The sequence below is a fragment of the Python bivittatus genome, unplaced genomic scaffold (genome assembly GCF_059951505.1).
Source record: "Python bivittatus isolate LINGU-HERP-01145 unplaced genomic scaffold, Pbiv_v1 ctg000530_np1212, whole genome shotgun sequence".
Lineage (NCBI taxonomy): Eukaryota > Metazoa > Chordata > Lepidosauria > Squamata > Pythonidae > Python > Python bivittatus.
The window spans coordinates 7,640,740-7,660,601 of record NW_028277085.1 but is presented as its reverse complement, the minus strand read 5'-3'; positions in this window follow the sequence as shown (position 1 = coordinate 7,660,601).

Below are 19,862 nucleotides of genomic sequence, written 5' to 3'. Positions count from 1 at the left end.
TGAGCTATTCTATCCCTAAGGCTCAAAGTAAGTTTTCATTATCTCATTATTCTTCACAACAAACTTATGAGATAGGTCAAAATTCCTACCCTTTGATAAAAGTATATCAAACCAGTTGAGGGATGTCTACATAGTCATCGTTGGCATACCGATTTGACCACGTTGTGATCTCATGTGGTTTCACTACAGTTGGAAGAAGGAGTAAAACCAGTCAGCTGAAGGGAGGGAGATGTAGGATAAGAGACTCCATTAGGTGACCTTTACATGAGAGAAAGCCCCCTTTCCTACGCTTGTTTGTGGAGCATCTGATAAAGTCTCAAGAGGTCCATATCCAACTGTTGGGATCTTCTTGCTGTCTTTCTCCAAGGGTATAAATATGGCAAAAATGAAAAACAGAGAAGGAACAACTTCTCCGATCTATTTTACTTAGACTCTTCTTCTGCCCAACTGTATAGGCTGGGCACAGAGGAAAAGTATGGGGAAATGAGCAGCAGTAGAATGAGTGGATCCACCAAAAGATGGCTAATGAGGCATCTTGCCTAAGGCCTTCTGAAATTGAGGAATAACACTGCAATTAATTAGCAAACGCTTGTATTATTTGCAGTATTTTTGCTTTTGCAAATGGGGCTCTGTAGCACCAGGGTGTTTGCCTTACTCAACAATGATTTATTCCTAGATCACACATTGCCTTTAAACCTCTTTCAACCCATGGGCTATTGTAAATGGCTTCTCTATGCTTCATTGTCTACTAGCATTGGGCTCATATTCCTGCTAATGATAAACGAAGAAGGGAAGCAGATGGTCCCCTGGTTACTCTCCAATGCTTACATCTTGTACCAGGGAAGGGGGAAAAAATGCTTGCCCAATTTTTCCTATTTATGATGTGCAGGGTCCCAAAAGAAAACGAGAAATGCCTGAACACACACGAGCTTTTTTGCTTTTGCTTTTGAGTCAATATTTGTACTCTAGTGTGCATAGACTACAAAAAAGACCCAAGTCTTCTGCTTCATCGTAGGTCACTGACAGCACACACAGTTATCAGGCAAGTTTCCATGAGCTGTCTTCAGAATGAACTCCAGCCCATATGAAGACAACTACCTCAAGACAAGATCCAGTTCTGGTCCCTTAGTAGCTCACATCTTGGTCATTTTTACAAACAGAGTTTGACAGAGCAAAATTGGTATCAATGTCAGTAGAACACATTGCATTGCTGACTGCTTTTTTTTACATTTGGGAAATCCTATTAAACAGAAAAACATGAACCCTTATTCAGTTAGAAGACTTCTGGCCTGATCCTTACGCGGGTTTTCTCCGTTGGGATCAGGTTTCATCCCAGCCATGGCAATATATCTCTCCTCTCCAAAAATTCAGTCCCCTATTCTGGACATATCTACCAGCAGAAGCTTCACAGGCTCAATATGACTGGATAAGTTGCTTCATTGCAGACAAAATTAAGTCATATATATGCAGAAAATCTTTGCAGTTCATACTGTAGCAAGCAAGGCCTGTATATAGGACAATGCTCTAAGGCAGTGTTTCTCAACCTTGGCAACTTTAAGATGTGTGGACTTCAACTCCCAAAATTCCCCAGTCAGCCACACGGCTGGCTGGGGAATTCTGGGAGTTGAAGTCCACACATTTTAAAGTTGCCAAGGTTGAGAAACAGTGCTCTAAGGTTTAAATCCCAGGCCTTTGCCTCTCGCTTTTCAAGGTCAGGTGATGTTTTGCAATGCTCTTCAAGGTCATGGAAGGCAGGTGAAGTCTGTTTACATAACCATCCCTTCCAGCCTGAGAATTGCCGGTTCCTTCCTTGCCAGTTATCACCCTTAACCATCAAGACATCCCACTGAATTCAGTGGGGGTTATTCCAAGGCACAGAGTTGGATTCCACAATTAGATGAAGACTTAGTTGGATTCAGCGTGTTTTGAGATTGACCCAGGAAAACAAAGACAACCAATAGCTGCAGGAACATGATACGTTTCATGTTCTATGCAGATCTGGGGAAGGAATGACAGCTGAAGGCGAAAATTAATAATCTTATGTTTTGAGAGGATCTGAGAAAAAGAAGCTGGCAGCCAACTGCAATGGGAAGGTGAATTCCGTCCTCTGAAATTCTTCCCACATTCTCAAAATGATCACAGTTTGTCAAATTTAGTATTCCATGCCCTATTTTTATGGAACCTCTAAAACATTACCTTAGTTTGAGATTCAACACTATGCTTGCAGCATAGGGAAGCAATCCTAGTGCTAATCTGTAATAAAAGAGATGAAGATAATAAAACAGCAAGTAGCATTTCCCTGTTAGATAAATCCATGGAGGATTGCAGTTCAGAATATTATGTACCATTTTGGGGTTCACCTTCTCAGAAATAAAAGTAAAAGAAAGCATAGACACAGACAATTAAAATGAAGTAAGGGCTGGAGCATCTTCCTAGCAAAATAAAATTCAGATGTTTAGGACAGGGCTAAATATGCCTTCTATGTGATTTGGACTTCATTCTGAATAACCTCCATCAGCATGGCCAATGGCTAGAGACTGTGGGACTTGTAGTCCCAAAGATCTACAGGGCACTAGGTTGCCTACCTCTGAATTTGTTGTTGTTTTTCAAGTTGTCTTCTGCCCATCATTGGACTAGCTAGATGCTTGCTTTTGAACAAAAAAGATGCTGTTGTTAATATGTATCCTACCTGCCCTATTCATAGATGCCATGGTTTGGATCCTAATGAGCTGTTTGAATAATAAAAGTTGAACATACACAAGGAAGTAGAAAAGTTAGAAGTTAACACACAGTCAGTCTACATTTTTAACAATTATGGGAAACAAGGTTCTAACTAAGTCCAAGGGTCAACATTTCAAGTCCAACTTAATAGTAGATAAGTAGGCTACACAGAAAGCAATCCTGTACATAGAAGTTGTTCCATCAACTGCTTGTTGAAATGGAGGGATTTTGAAATGCAAAAGTCTACCTATATTCAGCAATTGCCTTGGAGAGTTCTGCTCATGAGAAGGAGTTTATTCATGACTAGACCTTGATTTCAAAGGAGTTTTCTCCTGGGCTTTTTAGACAGGAGCTTCTTCTCTTGGCCATCAACTTTCCGCACCTCACACTCTTTTAAACTAGATAGGAATTCCTCACATCCTAACCCAGGTCACTTAGGGATCATAACCTTTCAAGTGATCCAGCCCTTCTTCCAAAGAAGAATCTACCAGAGTAGGCATGACAGGACATAATCTCCATGACATTCCTTCCCTTATACAATATCAGATGATGCACATTAAATCAAATATTTCCCACATAACCTCTTGATTCTTTGATCAGCACCTCCCTCCAACATGTGCTGTTAATCACTTTTGATACTGTATGACTTCAGTGACAATTAATTCAAACCAGAGGGTGGGGGAAACACTTCTGAACTGGGAACATTCTAAACGATGCCTTCAAGTGGGAATTATCCATTGTTTCTCTTTCCCATGCTCCCTCTCGCTTTTTATGCTTTAAGCTTGACACAATAAAAGGCAGAAAAGAAGATCACTGATCATAGCATACCACTGTCACTGGATAGGAAGTGCTGATAGCAAAAAGTACGGTTCACTTGCTAAGGTATATTGAGATAGGACAGGAGGAAATGAGAAATGTTTCACCTGTCTGTTTCTTGAATCATGTGTTGTTTCACAAGGCTCTCTTCGTGTCTTCTTTATTGTGTATTTCTTCCTTGTTTTTGTTTTCCCTGATGGGGAGGCATTTCCAAGTTCCTGTTAGTAATGTCAAAATAATTCAGTTGAAACCTTGTGCAATACCATGCCAAGCAGGCCGTCTTGATGAATTTATTATCAGGATAATTGATAGAAGTCCTTAAATTTCCCAGTGGAAGGGTAAGATTAGAAACATGGTATCAGCCATGGAAAAGAGGGAGCAATCATTTTGACTTTCTTCCAGTAAGCTTACCTTTGTAGTGTCTAACAATTTTACTGAGTGGACAATCCCAAAGAGTAGAGATTGGTTGCCTGAAATTTTACAAAGATAACACAAGGTCTTTCATGCAAGTTCAGCTTTAATGTTTTATGTCAGTCAAGTAATTCCATGAAGCTCCCTAGATCTGCTACTGTCAGAATGTCTGTTTCTTTGTTCTGCAGGGTTAATCTACCCTCAGCTAAATCCAATTCTCATCCATTTTAAATGGAACAAGGTTGAGCTTTGAAAATCTTGGAATCCAACAGCACAGACCTACTCAGTCTCTTATCTAGGCATGTTTGGTTATTATTTCCAAAACAAAACAAAGTATTTAGTCATTTCCAAAAAGATAAAATGATTTGTTTGTTTGCCTATTAGGGGAACTTGCTGCTAGGTAAAGCAATAAAGAACAGTTGCCTTTATAAAGACAGGAAGTTGTCAACATTTGAATTAGTCTTTATTCAACAAAGGGGTAGGGAAGACTTTCAAGCAACTTGGTTGGATTTTTTGGGTGGTTTTGTTTATGATATAAATTTCCAAGATCTTTCCCTCATCCCCTTTAATGCTGTGATGTTGTATTTTACTTTTAATACAGTTCTACCCAAATACTGTATAGTTACTTATATGATACATAACTTCCTTTTGTTACTTTGACTCAGTAATTAAAGAGGCAATAGAGAGAGCAGATTCATAGTTGCTTTGGGGTATTAGACTACCTATAGAAAATTTGATTTCTATGTTTATACTCTGTGGAAGCAAAAGTTGGACTTTGATGAAGCAGGATAGAGGGAGTGTGGATGCTTTTGAACTTTGGTGTTGGAGAAGACTCTTGAGAATAGTATGGATCACCAAGAAAATGAACAGATGGATCAAAGAACAAATCAACCCAGAGTTCTCCCTTGAGGCACAAGTGACCAGGCTCAAATTATCCTACTTCAGGCACATTATGGGAAGACCTAGGTCTCTGGAGAAGTCTATATTCCTGGGAAAGATGGAAGGAAGGAGAGGAAGAAGACAACTAGCAACAAGATTGATGGGCTCAACTACAGCAGCATTGTTGTATGGGTGCATTGTTGGGAGACCTGAAGATTGGGGACAGATCCTCCTGGAGAAAATCTAAATGATCATTCAAAATCGACTCTGACTTGATGGGACATAATCAATCATGTTTATTTATTTGTTAGATTCAGGTGGTGTACATAGCACTTCTCTTTTTTTTCCCCCAAGACAACAAACTTGGGAGCTGTCTGGCCCAAAGTCACCCACTGAGCTTCTGAGGCTGAGAATGGACTTGAACTTAGTGCCAGACCAACACCTTAACCGTTATACGAAAGGGATAAAAAGCAGACAAAAAACTGCTATGAAAGAAATCAAGTAAGGTTTTGTAATCTGTTATAAATATACAGATACATATTCTTTATAATCTCTCAGTGTAATCATTAAAAAAGAGCCAGTGAGAATATCAAAGTCAGTGTTTTCTGGCAAAAATAACAATTCTACTCTGGCTTTAGACATAGATTTCTTCTAATGCTAAAATAAGATATTTGCAGGACAGCTTTTAGTTTACTGACCCCAGAATGCAAGGGTGACAAGCTTTTAATTACAATCATGGCTTTCTCTTAAAATTCTGATGTTCAGTTGATCTCAGAAGCTAAACAGGAACAACCCTGATTAGTACTTAGATGGAAGACCACCTGAGAATTCTAAGGTTGTAAGCTAGAAAGGAAAGTCAAAGAATGCTCCATCATGCCTTTAATATAATTTTTTTTTGCTGAAATTCACTATTTTTGGGGTCTGAGAGCTGGACCAGTTTTTTTAAGTAGAGGATTGTGGGCTGCACTCCCCAAAGTAGGTAGGACATGATTCTGAATCAGTTCCTCATATATTCATGAATACATACCAAATTTTTTTTTGATCTATTGAAAGTAAGGCATCTGTTGAAATCAAAGCCCACATTTCTTTACAAATATGGCTCTAGGTTTTTCCTATCCATCTATTTTATCTTCCTATCTATACCTTCAAAATGTGTATGGCCAGGATTTCCATTAACGTGACACGAAGTGTAGTAGGCAGAGAAGAATATCTTAAAAGAGATACATGTACTCATTATACAAGGTTTCCTCTGCCTAGGAAGCTGCTTTTTATATAAGGGATTTTCCATTTGTCTGGAATTCTCCAGGAACAGATATGGAAAACAGCAGTTCAATCTATCAGCTCTTTAAGAGGAAGATGGAGCATTTCTGCTGCACCCTGCTAAACGGTCCATTGCTGTAATTTTAGCTTCCTCGAAAGAAGAAGTAAGTGAGGGCCAGACTAAATGCAATGGTAAATTTGTGGATTTGTGAATTTAAGTAAATGAAGGCGTACACCAAAAACAGGGCAGCAGTATATGAAAGAGGATGCCCAAACCTTTTTCCTTATTGTGATATAATTAGAATTACTCTGAAGCTGTCTCCTGGGGTTAACAGGAACTTATTACTATTTCTCACAAGCAATCCATTCATCCTCTTCCCAATATCCCACTGAAATATCACTCCTCTCTTGTGGTTAGCGTGGGGAAGGAAGAGAGAAATTGAATGAAATTTACCTGCCTCTTACTTCATATAGCATTGATACATGTAACAATCTATCCAACTGCAGGAAAGGGCGGTTTGATTTAACCTTGCACATTGATGCATTCCATGGTGCTTCTCAGTGACGTTAACAGTGCATCTTCCTATTTAACAGCACATCTAGGCATTAAATGTATTTATCTTTTTAATAACACAGCTAGCATTTCCCCATTTAACAATGCATCTAATACTTTTAACATTCCCTCTTGACGTTGGTACATTTAGCGGTGTATCCAGCCCAGAGATGTCCCTTTTGCTAACTTGCGATTTCATTTCTGGGAACTTAAAATTGTGAAAACGTAGATGTGGTAGATGGAGTTTACCAAGTACTAACACTTCATTTTTGATTCATGGCACCCCCAAAAAATGTCTCACCCATGCCTCACAGTTTAATTATACTACAGGATATTGAAAAGCGCCTCACTCAAAGCAGATGCAACTATACATTTAAGATGACTCTTAGGTAATTAAACCCAAGCTTTCCAGCCCATCAACTGACAGAGAATATTATAGGCTTGACAGATTTCAAGCACCAACTCCTTATTCCACATTACAAAATGAAAAGCCATCCTTAGGTTCAGAAGAATACAGTAAGCTTTGTTTCAATATGGGAAGATAAGATGGGACTCCAAAGGAGGCAATTATATGCCAGTATCATATTCATAAAGGCATTTCTGGTGTTTCCTGTAGGCTGCAATACGAAACAGGTTTTTCTGGATTAAGTAATACTTTCCTCTTCATAAAAAGTACGAGCAGATTAAAGAAGAATGAAGGGAGTTGAAAGTATGGTGTAGGATTAAAACCCAGACTTATTAAGCATTGCACCCTGGGGTAATAGGTTTGAAAAACCACCACCATCACCATCACCATCATCATCATGGCTTATACAGAAGGTTTTGTTTAGAAATCAGAGCCAATTAGAAAAACTGATTGACACAGAAACAAATCAGAGTGGTCTGCTCTCTCCTCAACTTTCTGGTCTCTTCAGCAAATTGCAGCTTTGTTGAGGAAAGTATCTGGTATTGTTTCTTATTTATTCTCAGAACAGATCACATTCATCCACTCTCCTTGGTCCATTCTTGCAGTAATTAACCCAGAGAGACACTGTTTAACGGGAAACTGAGCCTCTCCAAAATTAATCAGGCTCATTAGTGCTAAACAATTGAATACTGTTGCATATTTATGTCAAAGACTGCCCAGAGGAAGCCTAGAGATTACAGTTCCTTTTTTTGCCCAGGGCCACAGGTAAAAAACACAATGAAATGAATATAGATAAAATGCACTCTAATGAGGCAGAGCCTGGGATGGCTTGAAGCTCAGTGATGTGAAGATTTATAAGGAATGAGTCTTATCACCAGTGGGGTCCATTTCACAATCTGCATGATGTCACTTATGGTGTACAAACAGTCAAGTCAACGAGAGTCACCATTCTTGCGTTGTTCCAAAGGGGATTGGGGAAAGAGAATAGTTGCCTTTGCTGGTGCCATTACAAGGTACTATGCAGCAATTCAGGTGACAGTCGTCCTGGCCAGTGTAATTTCCCAAAGTACCCCACTGGTCTGAGTTGCCCACCTTTGACCTACAAGCTCCAAATGACCTCTTGCCAATTACAAATCCCAAATCATCTCTAAGGAGCATAGCTACGCAGATGTTTTTTTAATGTTTGGAGAACGTGTTTGTACAGAACGGTTATAAATATAAATAAGAAATAAGAAGAACTTGTAAATGGAAGCATTTGTGCACAAAAGAATGGAAAACCAGCTGCTTTCTGTATGCTTATTTGTACTGATGTGGGATAGCAAGCTTTCCACCCAAATAAGTGGTTAGACGTTCTACTTTCCTTCCTTCTTTCAGCAGTGATTAAACTCGGGGCAAGCAATCTGGCTTCCCCAAAACTCCTTTCTCTGACCTCCTGAGCCCCCTTTAATTGGCATCATTGCATTGGGGTGGCACCATTGCTGAAAATCAGCGGAGCATTTTCCTTTCTTGTCACGGAGAGGCAGGAAACACACAGAAACCGAACATTTTGGAGGGCTTTAGTTGGTATATGTGCTACGATGATGTTGTCATAGGCTGTTGGTTTTTTCTGAGATGTTTTTGATGTAGGACAGTGTTATCCTTTTCATAGTTGTTTTGGTTCTGCTGTAACGTGTTGAGTGGTCTGGCACTTTTGGTATCCATTTTGTTGGAAGATGTTGTATAGGCAGTCTGTTTCCTTATTCTGGTGTTCTGGGTTGCTGAAGTGCATTTGTACTCATCTGAATCATGTTCTTACAGTTCTTCTTGTCCATCGAACTGAAAGTAGTTAGTGAGGCTGAGGTTGATGAGGTCCATGATTCAGGGTATTTCAATCTTCATATATTTGGCTAGTATTGTGCAGTATTGCTGTCATGGATTCCTTCTCTAGTTCTGGACCTATGGACATAAAGAATGCTGCGGCGTTGAATGAAACCATCATTTAATTTTCTTATATTTTTAGGTCTTTGATTTTCTGGAGGCACTGTAGTGGGGAGTTAATGGAATATTCACTCCCCTCTGAAATGTCCAAGCTTTTTCGTAAGTTCTTTGGCTATGTTGTATGTTGGGGTCTCTGGTAACAATACAATTGGACAAAGAGGTATGTCTGGCTTATATATTTTTGGGCATCCATAGAAGTGTGGGAGGATGGGTTCACTGCTTTTTATCCACCACTGTTCTTCTTTTATGAACTTTTGTGACTTCTTCATTAGGTCGTTAAGGGTTCTCTCGATCAGGTTGTCTAATTTCTGTATAGTTGGATAATGACTATACAAAATTAATTACCTAGCTGGATAATGAAAGATCTGCAATCAAACCACCAAGCTCAGAGAGCACCAAGGTCTCTACAGTTCAACCCAGAGCTACAGATATTCTGTTCTATTGCTACCTTAATAATTCTTGGTCCTTGGTTAGGACTTGAATTATTAAGTTTCCACCGGTCTTTGACTGCGAATCTAATTGTAGATTACTACTACTACTACTGCTATTGCTACTATTACTACTAATAATAATAATAATAAACAGTCCATTTTACTGAAGGTGAGCATTCCACAGGTCAGCATACAAAGTCTAGCTGATGGTCCATGTGCTCCTGCAATGGTTTTAAATGTTTTGATTTGCAAGAACAATTTCAGCATTGATTTAAATCAGGCTCTCCAGCAGAACTGAGTGCATCTTATTTGATGTATAGTAAGAATTACATATGGCATAATTGCATATAAAGTACTGGAGGCAACAGGCCATTAACATGGCTAATTTTTCTTTATGCTTCTAAGTACAGTAAGTAAATAAATAAATGCTGTCAACTCTTTATCTGGAGGAGATCTGCAAATCAATGGCTGGCTTTTTCCCTGAATCTCTGCATTCTTGGATGCTGTATAATTGGATAATTAGCATGTGTGATAAACTGCTTTTGCAGCTTTTTGTTTCCAAGCATATCTTCAGTTGGCAAGTATTGCTAGATAGTTAATAGTAAAAAGTCATGGCTGACTAGTCAACAAAACTATAGAGTGGAGAGAATTAAACACAGATTAGTTTTTAGTTGGAAATTAATGGAAGTAGATTTATTCATTCAATCATCCATTTGATTCACCTTAGTAAGAAACTGGGGGAGTTTAGGGCTCTGTCTATGAATTGCCCGGTCAGGTTTTCCTTCATGCAGAGTTTGATGCAACATGTGTATTTTATATTATAGTTCTGCTTACAGTTCATAATAGATGTAACCAATTCAAGATCACTAAGGGAGATCATAAATGAGATTTATGAAATCATTAACATAGCAGTGAAAGGGAGATTCCTATTCTTCCCATGCTAGAATTCCAAATCCCCCAATGAAATTAATTGGCAGAAAGATCAGGATTGAGACAAAGAATACCATAGTCATCCATTGATTATTTGGACCCATAAACCCATATCTCTGGAAGGCTGTTCTACTGGAACGCAACTTGGTCTAAAGCTTGTTTGTTTGTTTCACATGGCCTCCCATCTCTGGGCAGCATACAAGAATTAAAACCAAACAATAAAATTAAACCAGCAATCCAGATCACAAATGTCTGGATCAAAAAAAAAAAACACTTCCAACTTACAACAGGAAAAACAACAATAAAACCAGTCAAACAGCAGAGCTCCTGGCCCAAATGTCTGGGGGAACAGCCAGGTCTTAAGTGTCTTGAGAAAGGCTAGTATGTTCAGGGACATCCAGATCTCCAGGGCGATGCTGTTCTGCAGAACAGGTCCTGCCACAGAGAAGGCACAACTTCCAGCAAGTAGACATGACTTAAAAGAAAGGACTTGGAGCATGTTAGTTCTGGTGTTAGTTCTGGTGGGGCAAGCAGAAACAATTGGAGACAGGTGGCCCTGCAAACCATCTGGTGTTATGCCATGTTGGGCTTCATAGGGAATCACCAGCCCCTTGAATTGTACCAGAAAGCCTACTGGAAGCCAGCACAGCTCATGGAGTAGCAATGTTATATGAACATATGTATTGTGAAATGCTGAAAACTGCCCATCTCATTGCATTCTGGGCCAAGTACAGCTTCTGCAAGCTTTTTGAGGGCAGCCCCATATAGAGTGTTAGATTGTGCCCAGCAGAACACAGTTCTAATCTCACAGTGCTTGGGTATCTTCATTGGCAGTCCATCAAGGCTCTGAGCTTTCTCCAGCTTAATGAGAAGAATCCCTTTCCAAGCCACGGAGCATTTGCGTTCGCTCCGTCCAGTGCTTCAGCTGCCCTATTCTGTAGATCACTTGCATTATTTCCCTAGAGGGTTGCTTGATATTTTATTAGAAATGACAGCTCTATTATTAACAAGGTGGAAGGGGGGGGAAACCCAGCACATAGACAGTTTCAGTGGGAAAAAAATACATGGAAGGAATAGTTTTAAGTCGCAGCCATTGAAGGATCTGAAAGGCTCAGCTGAGAACCCATCAGAAATGGTTGTATCTGTAAAAGATGGTGCCATGTGAATCGTTCATTAAAACTGACAAAGTACTAAAATTACCACCAATTATTTTGTCACTGTGTCGATTCCACTTAAAGCTAGAAAGTCAGCAGCAACAACTATAATCACTTGGACAATGAATGCTGTGAACTGCATCTCTCTCTCTCTCTCTCTCTTTTTTCAAAGAAGGGGTAAAAATTAGCAGTCATGTTCGTAATATCCTGGCAGCTGTTGTGGTTTCATGCACATTCTGTAGACAGCAGGGGAGTCCCAAGGAGGGTCAAAAAAGTCAAGATGGTAGCCACAATGGTGCAATCAAAGCCCCTTTAATTCAGTTGCCCAGCCATGGCTTCCATCTTGATTTTTTATTTACCTTCTAAAAGGAAGTACCTTTTAGAAAGGTAATGATATGGCAATGCAGTCCAGTGCACATTGACTTCAAAATGCTATATGGTAATGTACATATTGATAGGAAAATGCATATGGACTGATAGCCTTAGATGACTGCCATACTGTGTCTCTCTAGATCAGTCAGCGAGCTGGCTGGGGAATTCTGGGAGTTGAAGTCCACACAGCTTAAAGCTGCTAAAGTTGAGAAACACTCCTCTAGACGCATGCAAGAATGCCATAAGATTCATAGGACTTCCCCCTCTGATGTTGAGCAGGCAAATGCATGATGGATACTTTCAGAATTCAGTCTAGCGACTGGAGTTACATGCCATTAAAAATAAATATGCTCAATTGCCATGCCATATCCATTTCTCATGTATTTCATGCGTTCTCTTTCCACATCAGCCTTTTTTTTTTTTTTTATGAACAGAAGGGATATTATTCTGAATGTTTTTTTTTTCCTTCAAAGTATACATATTTTTTACACTTTATATCCTAAAAGGTGCTTTTATATATATATACTTTCTAATGGAATGTTCATAACCGATATGTCTTCTGGTAGAGTCCTCTAGCTGGAAACTAAGTCGTATCATTCAAAATATATAAAAATTGACAGCAACTTTAGTCCATTTAATAAGCCAGGCAACGTAAATTGGTTTAATTAAAGTTGGGATTGCTTTGAAACCCCAAACAGCTTTTGCCAAATCAAGTTTTTAAAGAGAAGAAACCAAACAGGCATGTGAAAAAAACAGCTTCAGAGTACCATCACACTGGTTGATTTTTCTCCCACTGCATTTACGGCCAGTCCCACCATTAGATTAAAAAAAAAATGGTACTCTTCCACCAGCCCCTCAGCTCTTTCTCTGACTTTTGGGCGACTAGGGCTGCGTGTACCCCTGTACAGAGTGAAGAAGATGATCTAGACAGAGATAGGCCACATTGGCTACAAAATGATGAGAATCATAGAATCATAGGGTTGGAAGGGACCTTGGTGGTCTTCTAGTCCAACCCCCTGCCCAAGGCAGGAGTCCTCATACCATCTCAGACAAATGGTTGTCCAATCTTTTCTTGAAACTTCCACTGATGGAGCACCCACAACTCTGGGAGGCAAGCTGTTCCATGAAAACATGGCTTAAGTCCAGAACAAGCAGAAGGTATGCATAAGCGTCTCAGACCCACACCTTCCTAATTCACGTGGGTATAAGAAGAGGAGGAGGCAAGCAAAATTAAACTTGCAAGATTCTGTTATTAATAAATAACCAGTCTTAATAAAAGTAGTTTCAGCCTTCCTGTAGAGTTGATTCTTGGCCTAGTCTAACTGGCGGGGCTGACAACCCCACACCCTGTCCTACAATTTCAACAACAAACATTATTGGATGGTAATTCACCCTCCAAATTGGTACCACAACCTAAATTTGGAGTTTTTTTCTATGTTTAGTGTTTGTACTTCAATTTCATAAGAAATTAATTTGCTATAGCCAATAATTCTAGTTAGTGATTTATACTGTGTTACCAGGTATTTTGAATCTGAATGGTGACTTTTAGAGCCTTTTTTAATAAAGGATATAATGTCATAATTTTATAAGTAACTAAGGATATATTGAAAAACTGCATCTACCATGACATTTTAGACCCCACATTTACTTATTTCTAGTCTACTATTGTATTTTACTCCTTTATACTTTTTATTTCTGTTATGATTCATGGTTTACATTCTTTATGAAAATGCTTAATAAAAAATAAAAATTAAAAAGGAATTCAGGAACATCATAGAGGCACCATAGAAGTGTAGTCTGACCTGAACCCCAATGGAAAGGAGCCAGATAATCTGCTTCACCCAAGATTCTCTGCAACTGCCACTTAACCACCTTCTCAACAACCTTCCTGAGAAAGGGAAGGTTGGAGAGTGGATGAAAGTTGTCCAGAAGTGTTGGGTCCAGATATGACTTTTTTAGGAAGGGTCATACCACCACCTCTTTCAGGTCAGATGGCAACACCTCCTCACACAAAGAAGCATTCATCACTGCATGAACCCAGTCACACAAAACCTCTTGAGAAATGTTTAATCAACCAAGAGAGGTATGGATGTAACAGTTGGATTGTTAGCACATAGGATCCTATCCACTTCCTCCAAAGTTATTGATTGATAACCCACTGCACTTCCAAGACTCTCAGTTAGGTACAGCTCTGCTTTCACTAGTTTCCAGAAGCCTAAACTTTAGAGACCAACCAAAAGGAAGATGACTCAGAGAGGTTCTGCCTCAGATGTAACAGCTCCTATGATTCTCCGCAGTATGTTCCTTGCAGAAATGGGGGAATCTATAACCTTCTAGGGTGAATGATTTGAATTTGTAGAACTCTGCAGAGTTTCTAATATAAGCTTTCCCTTCTCTACTTTGCAGAGAAACTGATCAGGGCCTTTCTGGGACAGCATCTCACGAGGGTCAAATGGGGAAAGAGATGGTACGTGCTGATCTGAATCACTATTTTTTCCTCTCAGCATAGACAACTGATGGGGAATAATGCACATTTTAATTCTGATTCAAAGCAAATAATGTTGGATTGATGCAATTTCCAGAAATTGATTTGTTTTTCAACAGTATGTTAAAATCAAAATTTTAATAAAGAAAACCAGTAATTGTGTGCCTATAATTTTGCTGATTGAAGGACACAGCTTGCATCTATCTAAATTATAGTTTACAGAGACATTATTCTGAGTCTCTCTCATCCTTTTCTTTTTAAATATCCAGTCACATGACATTCATCTCAGCAGAAGAAAATCCATCTATTTGGATCTTTTTTTTTTCCTTCTAGCATCTTCCTCATCTTTTTAAATGTAAAACCTGATTGAAACAGGGCCTTAATCCGAAGGAAACAGTGAAGATTCCCTCACCCATCCATATTACTGTTTTTAAAAAATTAAATAAAATATTAAGCCTTTTACTTAACTTGTTAGTTTGACCCAATATGTTCATAAGAAGTAAATCTGCTTCTGTTGTCCTATTATTATTGCAGCGATGCATAATTAATTTACAAGAACCAGGGAATCATCCCTAAATTATATTAATCAGTTTTATTTTATGCATAATTTCTTCTTTCACTTTTCTCTATGAATTTACATATCACACTAAACCAAGGTTTATTTAATCATAGTTTATTGGAGATGGCATTGTTGACTGAAATGGTTCCTTCTGTTTCCAGGGTCCAAGCAGTGAGTGGCAATATATACCGAGCCCAAATGACACCAGCTATAGAGGAAAGTATAAACTGGCTTCAAGGAATAATCAGGTTTTGCTGAACTGCAAAATGTTTAGGAGGAGAAAGAAGAAGAAATTCAAAGCAGAGACCTGCCCATCCACCCCCACCACATTCAAGATGTATTCATGTTACTGATTGTCTGCTAGCTGCTGGAGAGTAGTTTAGTGGAAGCAAAAAGCTGGAGGAGAAATGGAACATAATGAACTGGGGTTACTCCTTATAGGAAGTCTATAGAATGGTGTATAGAGTCCACTTCCTCTTCTTAAGATCTCAAAACAGAGAGATATGGATGTTATGCCCTTGTGTAACAGATTTTACATGACTTCCATCTCCTTGGGTGGTGGTGGGGGGATTTCTTTAGTTCAGTGTTTTTCAAACTTGAGAGCTTTAAGATGTGTCGACTTCAACTCCCAGGAGTCTCCCAGAAGTCCACACATCTTAAAGTTGCCAAGTTTGAAAAACACTGCTCTGGTTTTATACAGTGTCTATCCTGTGTGATATTTTTATATGTATTGACCATTAGGAGGCAGTACATGACCCCATAAAAAAGGACTCTGGCTGCCTCCATCCATATAGGATTTCACTTGTAACTGACTGTAAGACTCTTTCCATCCCGTCGGGATGATTTCAAGGTTACATGCAAACTTAGATAAGAGGAAAAGAAGAAATAGATTTTGTTGCATATAAAATCCTTACATCCCTTTTGTCCAACAAAGGTGACTCGTTGACTTGCCAAGGGCACTGCTCAGATGTGGTTCTCAGCTTGGAGCCCATGTCCAGGTTTCCATGCCTCCTACATTTGTATAGGTTGTATAGGATTGTATAGGTTAAACCATGCTTCTACATCATGCTTCTCTTGATGTGATGGAATGGACTTATGAAGGCCATGCTCAGGGAGATAAGCGTGTTCTTAGCCCCCAACAGGAGGGTGGAAAGTTCAGGAAGATGAGGCTGGCACCTCCCTAAGGAATTCACGGTGTTGTGGCTGGCTGGCTTGGGAACTTGGGTTCAGTCTGGTGAGATTCTGTCTTGAGGTGGAAGCTAATAAACGCAACAGAACTGTATTTGCATTGTCCCATGGAGCTCTTTGGGCTGAACCTGACACTTATACAATCACTATTTACAAGCCATTATTACCTGTCTTACAAATGTTGATTCTGTGATAGTCATTGTTTATGCCTGAATAGCCCACTCCCAACTCAGTCTGGAATTTAGCAATCTCCCCCTCCCAATGATGGGATTTAGATTGACTTCCAGGCGAACTGTTAATTGTAAATAACACAATCAAGATCATTATCTGATTCAGCACCCTATGATGGCCTATTAACAATCCCAACTATTGGCCCGTCCAGCACATATTTTTCATTGTCACAGAGGTGCTCCTAGTTCAGTTCCGACTTATACTTATTTCAGTCAAAACAACAAGCAAAGCAAATATATTTTCCCATACAAAATGGTTCTTAAAATAGCCCTTGTGTCTTCCTTTGTTGTTTACTGCATACTGATCGATCTGACCAACTCAAGACCAATTCTTTTTAACCCCATCTCTGATTTCTTTTCTCTAAAGCAGTGTTTCTCAACCTTAGCAAGTTTAAGATGGGTGGACTTCAACTCCCAGAGTTCCGCAGCCAGCATGGCTGGCTGGGGAACTCTGGGAGTTGAAGTCCACCCATCTTAAACTTGCTAAGGTTGAGAAGCACTGCTCTAAAGACACACAGCTCCTCCCTCCCCCATCTGCTCATTTAAACACGCTCATTACTTTGGCATCTGTAGCTTGTTAACAGGATTCCTGAAAAAAAGTGGTTTATGTACTTCCTTATTCTGTGAACAAGAAAAAACTAAATTGTTCCAATCTTGCCTCTGCAGCTGGTTCCAGCACACAAGCATCTTGGCAGACAATGCAAAGCGCACACATCACACAGACTGCTAAAATCACTCCATGGAGCATCAAGTGCCGTAGTTAAAGAACAGAATAGTTTGCTCTGCAGTACGAACATCCTTGGGCTTAAACACAAATAGATTTCTGGAAGGCAGAATGGATATTTGAGCATTTCATTCATCCCATTGCCATCTTTTGGTGCAATCCAGCACAGGCCTACTTCGAAAGAAGCTCCATGATTACTGAATAGGCTTAGTTCTGTGTCAATGTGTGTCACACTGCAGCTATCCTATGCAATGCTAGGTGTGACTATGATGGCCATTCTGACAATTTCATCATCATTCATTCATGATGCCTCCAAAGGATCGAGCCTGCAGGACATCTAAACATTGGCCACCCCTCCTTCTTTGAATGAGAAAAGACAGAAAGAACTTTTAGGATATTTGGCCTAAGAGAAAAACAGCACCACAAACACTAGTCATGCATTTCTCTGAATTACTTTAAGGGCTCTGTAATATTAAATGCTGACCAAAGGTTTACTTTCCTTCAATGAAGTTGCATGAAGCTGTTTAGGTCCCCTCTTTATTTTCTTTCCAACTCAGTGGAAAGAAACGACTTACTACCCTATCTTTCCTCCGTAATAGCCCAGGACTCTATTTACCTAACATTCATTAGAATAACTCTACAAAAACTGAATAGAACAGACCAAGATTTGGGGTGCAGGAAGAAGTCAAGACTAAGTGTGAAAATGGGCCAAATCCAGCCAGGGTCTAAGAAAAAAAAATCCTGAAAAATTCCCCAATGCTATGGAGAGGCAGTTAGACAGTAGCTTGGAACAGTGTTTCTCAACCTTAGCAACTTTAAGATATGTGGACTTCAACTCCCAGAATTCCCCAGGCAGCTGTGCTGCCTGGGGAATTCTGGGAGTTGAAGTCCACATATCTTAAAGTTGCTAAGGTTGAGAAACACTGGCTTGGAATGTTGGCAACTGCTCCATTCTAAGCCCCCTTCCTCCCAGTCACATGACCCCGAGTGAAACATATACAGCCCACCATGTGCTTCTCAGCACACACAAACACAAAACCCATGCGTTAGTTACATAGAAAAAAATATAGATGCCTCCTATGGCCACTGTTGGTCAAATGGTTAGAAAGAATTCCACAAGTGATGCTCGATATGTTTTTCCTACTTTTTCTTTTTTTCTCTCAATATTTGCATGGGAGCTCTGACGGACTGGGTTCACCCAATGCAACAGCACACTTAACTAAGTTTATGGATGTACCTTTTTTTTAGTTTTGCACAATACATGGACCCATAAACTAACTCAGAAGGCTGTGTTTTCATCACACGCTGAGCTACAAAACAGCTCATTAAGGGGAGGATTAACCAGCTTTGTTGTGCACATGCAAACACTAGGTCTTTAAGTGACTAGGTCTTTAAGTGATGGGGATATGTAGCAAGTAAGGAAGATGACCTTGATGGAAATATACAGGAACTATTACCTAGATAAAGGGGGGTGAAAGATTTTTAAAGTCTAGAACAATGAGATAACATTCAGAAACACCTCAGGTAGGTACCTCCCTAACTCACTAAACTAGAAGGAGGAGGAAGAGGTCCATCACAATCAGACTTGCAAGATTCTGTTATTATAGCCCATCTCAGACAAAATAGTTTTAACCTGGAGTAGATTTCCAGGTCTGTTCTACCCAGTGAGTCTGACAGATTACAACGTTGTAGGAACTTGGCCTACAGGAACTTGGCCTACAGGGAGAGGCTGGCTTTGAACAGGAGCTTTCCTCGTCACCAAAGAATTGCCATGATGCCTCTGGCTAGTCACACCACACCTAGTTACTGGAAGGCAAACTGATCACGTTGCCCAAACTGAAATGGGAAAGGTGCTTCAGATCCAGTATGAATGCTCTCTCTGTACCTGATTGGCAACTCCTTAAAGAAGCCATACCTTTTCCTGGACTCACATGCCACTGACTTGATACCTCAAGGGCACCCACAATGGATCAGAAACCCCTTCCTACTTCTGATCCAAATCTGGTATACCTCTGTTGTTGACATATCAGTTAGCTCCTTGGAATATTCTCTAACACCTCCACATGGTGTCAGTATATCGCTGGTTTGTAACAAGGGGCTTGCCTGCTGAGAAAAACATTCTTAGGTAGAGCAGACTAGTCCTGTTGGACTTCCAGGTCTTTGATACATTGTTTAAATGAGGTTAGTGCGTGCTCATAACCCATTATGAGGAACACCTCTCTGGAGAAGCTGAGATGTTGAAGGTTTTGTGAGATTGTCCTGAACCTGTCCTTCTGGGAGTTGAAGTCCACATATCTTAAAGTTGCTAAGGTTGAGAAACACTGGCTTGGAATGTTGGCAACTGCTCCATTCTAATTACTATTGAATTACTATTGATTAGTAATTGTCCTCAATAAGGAAAGAACTCAAACCTGTGGGAAAGAACAGTAATTTCAACCAATGTATTATGATACAGGTCCATGCATCTGTTTTGACTTTAGATAGCCCTGCCTCCCTCCTTACTACTACATTTGGAACACAAGGAGCTACCTGAATATAGTCCTTAGGAATTTAGTTTGGACCCTTTCAAATATAGAGCATATATGAACATAGAAAGAACTTAGTAATCAATAAGTTGTAGTTTATGTTGATGGCCTATTTGAGCATCAGTTTTCCCCCTTCCCAGGAGTTAAGTATCTGTGCACAATGCCTTCTACTTTCTATCCATAATTATGATTATGAATAGCAATAAGCAATAGTGAAAAATGTATCAAAGTGCATCAACTT